The 4,194-nt window shown below is 38.5% G+C and overlaps 1 protein-coding gene across 1 annotated transcript in view; it reads left to right on the plus strand.

Moving 5' to 3' along the window:
* Nucleotides 1-4,194, plus strand: part of Ipcef1 (interaction protein for cytohesin exchange factors 1) — a gene marked incomplete in the record, with an annotated part of 139,668 nt that overhangs the window by 53,381 nt on the left and 82,093 nt on the right.

Below are 4,194 nucleotides of genomic sequence, written 5' to 3' on the forward strand. Positions count from 1 at the left end.
CCGAGGTAGCAGAAGGCAGACTAAAGAAAACACTCATTGTTCTTGCATTCAGTAGGGTTTGTCATACCCCAGGTTGGTCAGTGCAGCTTTCACAGGCTCTGGTGATATTTGTAGACTAGAGGGGGCTTCCTGTGCTGATCTATCTAATTCCTTTCTGAAGGAGAGAAAGTTCTTATCAGAGCAAAGCACTGTGGTGGGCTTTACTGCAGGGAGAGAAGGAGAGAGGCTTTAGATTCTTGCTATTTGAAGGAGGAGCGGACAGTACTCAGATAATCTCCAAGCAACAGCCACTTCGCTACTGAAACTCGCTACCAACATGACTACTGAAAGTTCTCAGCCTGTATGGCAGTAACTGAATAAACAGAACTCTATGCTCCAGGTCTCCTGGAGTCATGATTTGGGGTTGTGTGTGGCATATCACTGTATTTTCACTCATTGTGTTCATTTACTTTCAATTTAATGAATTATTTCTTTCATGTTGCTTTTGATCATTTTTTTTTAAATATCAATCATTTACTAAGTTTCATGGTCAAAGCAAGTGAGAAGGGACAGCCATTCACCCCCATGCCTCCTTCCCCCCTCTTTTATTTGTTTTGGATTTCTTTTTCTACTGCTTCCTTTTACAAATATAGGCAAGTATATGTATTGAGTTACAAACCATTCTCTCACAAAATTTCACAGATTTGTTTATTACACTTCATCTCATATGTTCTCTTACTATGTGCTAGAAATTACTCGAGATTATATATGTATATGTCATTGTTCATAGTTCTTTGTGGGATACCACAGTCTATTCACCTGCCTGATGATAGACTTGTATATAGCTAGAGTTTGAAAGGTCAAAGCCTGGGCTCTGGCAGTCACACAACTGAGGCTCAGTACCAGTGCTATTAAACCAATAAAAGAGACAAGTTAATAGTGGAAAGCATAGAGGGAGATTTGTCAACGGGTCTCACTGGGAAGAGGAACAGATAAAGGGGCCCAATGACTCCAAGTCTATCTTTGGGGTTCTAATATTAGGGTTAGGCTTAAATAGGGGAAGAATTGAGGCGGGAACAAGAGGCATGAATAACTAAGCAGTGCTAGACCAGGTATGATCTGGTTGACCACTGTTTCAGTTCTGATTCTGCAAGGTGGTCCCAAGAGGTCCTTGAAGCCTTCCCTAGAGGGAAATCAATCTGGTTCTTTGGAGATGGTCACTTCAGCTCCAAGGTGCAGCCTTACCATCATGGATTATTATCCTCACTGGGGTGGAGAGCAGGGCTTTCTTGTATTCTGTCGTTCCTAGAATCTAAAGTGCCTGAAAGTTTAGGATAACTTTATCTCTGTGCCTTCAGCCTTGAAGGGAGATGGGCTGCTTTTGCAGTCACTCCTTCTGTGATCAACATGCCAACCTGAAGAAGTGAGCAGGTGACCTAAAGTGAAGGACAGTGTGAAACGGAGGCAGCCATGCTAGGCTTTGCAATGCCTTCAGTTCTGTGCTCAAACGAGAGCCTAAATCCCACTTAGGCAACTTTTCAGTGCCTGTGTCATGTGTGTCCTTTACAATCTTTTGTACATACTAATATCACATGAATCCTTGAAGTTGTGTGTAGGACAGACCTGGAGGGTGGAACTTCTGGGTCAAAGGACAAACACACTTCCTGCAGTGTCTGCTTGCTTTCTTCCATTGGGTTTCATTTTGCATCTCCAACCGCTTCATGTGATTGATCTTAACTCTTCCTCAATCTCAGTTTACTTCTAGCTTATGTTTTAGAAAATGTAGTTCAGATTTTGCTCGTGGTGGCAAGTCTCTGTGCACCGTGAGAATTCAGTGTCTGAGAAGGGACAGCTGTGCTCAGATCTCCTTGTTTCTAGTGTGCGGGGATGTCAGGTCACAAAAGGAGAAATGGAGAACCTTTTGATTCTGATAGTTATTGAGTTATTTCATTTCAATGCACTGAAAGTGAATTAGAGACTTATAAATTCACATTCACTTATAAATCTACAGAGAAATCTCTAGTTTGTTTTCTTAAGCTATTTTTCTTTAAATTTAAGATTATATTTAAAATCACCATAATTTTATTTTCTACTATGAAATTGTTTAATACTGACCTGTGTTACAGTTTAATTTTTCTGGTTTTATCTTTTGATTTATGCATCTGTAAAATATACAGTGTTCCTGCTTTTGTCAATAGGCCTCTATTTTTTGATATTTCATACTTAAGTAATTTTTTATTTTTGTAAGGTACTTGTATGAAAGAGCCAAATTTTATTATGTTAATGAACTTTTTTTTTTTTTTTTGGTCTTTTTGAGGCAGGGTCTCCTTGTAGCTGCAGCTGGCCTGGATTCTCTATGGAGACCAGGCTGGCCTCAAACTCACAGAGATCCACCTGCCTCTGCCTTCCAAGAGCTGGGATTAAAGGTGTGTGCCACCATGCTTGGCTGTTAATGAGCTTTTATGTTTGCATTTAGAAATTAAAATGAGGTGTTTGTAATTTTTGGTACAGGGAATCAAATCTAGGCTCTTATATGTGCTAGACAGGCACCCCACCACTGAACTACATCCCAACCTCATCTTTTACTTTGAGATAGGGTCTTACTAAAGTGCCCTGGCTGGCTTGGACTCACTCTATAGCCCAGTTACCTTTGAACTTACAATCCTTCTGCCTCAGCTTCCCATTGTTTTAGGCTTTTTTTTTTTTTTTTAAAGGTTTTGTTTTAAGAGAACTTTGAGTTTCCTGGTAAAGTTGAGCAGAAGGTTCAGAGATTCTCCCAGTTCCCCCAGGTCCCTGTACAAGTATAGATACTCCCCCTCAGCCCTTTATCAACAGCCTCAGTAGAGAGGCACATTTATTACAGTTGACAGACCTACGATGACACATTGTTACATGACTGACGAGGCCATGGTTTACATTAAGGTTCATTGACGTAGTGTAGGTTTGGACTAAAGTCTAATGATATGTATCCACCATTATAATAACATAAAGTCTTTTCACTGTCCTAAAAAGCTTCCTTGGTCTGCAATTTAAATGTTGGAATTTTATGTCTTGCTTTAGCTAAATTAAAAAAAGATATCTGAAGTATGGCAAATTTTATAAATTTTTGTAGTGTTTATAAAACACTACATAATAAGGCTTACTGTAGATAATAAAGTGTGAACTCAGTGTCATGTGAAAGTTTGAGCCGATCCTGTTCAATCGGTGGGATCTTCGTGGGCCTCACGGTGCACCCCTTCTAAGGTTCACATAGGCACGGCAGAGGGATTTTATTCAAGGATTTAATGCCTGAAAGTTTTGCCCCATCTCATGTTTTCAACATAGCTTCATTGAGGAACATTTGTTGTACCATAAAATCTGCCCCACTGAAATTCACTGACGGATGTAACCATAACAAACTCAGTTTAGGTTAGTTGTTAAGTTTCAACATGATCCCTCCCTCTCGTTTACCGATAATCCTATTTTCAACTCCAAGATCCCAAACCTCTGCTTTGTCTTCATGGACTTCATTCAGGGGACATAGAATGATATGATCTCATGTTTTCAGTCTGTGATATTCTTAAGGCTTATCTGTGGCTTAGCATGTGTTGGTGACACTTTCCTTTCTAATATTGGTGGTGTTCTATTGTATGCACACATCACATTGTCAGCTGAGGAACTTTTAGGTTCTTTCCTGCATTGGTGTACTGTGAATAATATGGCTACAAATATTTGCATGAAAATCTTTGTGTGGCCATGGGTTTTCATTTTTCTTGGGTCGACACCTAGGAGTGGAATTGCTGGGTTGTGTGGTAATTATACATTTATGTCTTTGAAAAACTGCTGAACTATTTTTCGAAGTGGTTTCTACATCTCATTTTAACCCTTTGTTGTCAAATCAAAATATAATATTCCTGTCCCTTAGTTCTTAACATTCATTTATTTATTCCACATGTATTTGTCACCTGCCTTACATATAAAGGATCTATCTATCTATCATCTATCTATCTATCTATCTATCTATCATCTATCTATCATCATCTATCATCTATCTATCTATCTATCTATCATCTATCATCTATCTATCTATCTATCAATCATCTATCTATCTATCGTCTATATTCTATATATTGATAAATTTAAATTATTTGGGCAAATATCAGATATATCAGTTAGATAAGATTCCCATTTAATTATACTCATTACCAAAATAATTAAGATTTGATTAATAGCTAA

Source organism: Nannospalax galili, unplaced genomic scaffold (assembly GCF_000622305.1).
Source record: "Nannospalax galili isolate Female #2095 unplaced genomic scaffold, S.galili_v1.0 scaffold1087, whole genome shotgun sequence".
In the NCBI taxonomy this organism is placed as follows: domain Eukaryota; kingdom Metazoa; phylum Chordata; class Mammalia; order Rodentia; family Spalacidae; genus Nannospalax; species Nannospalax galili.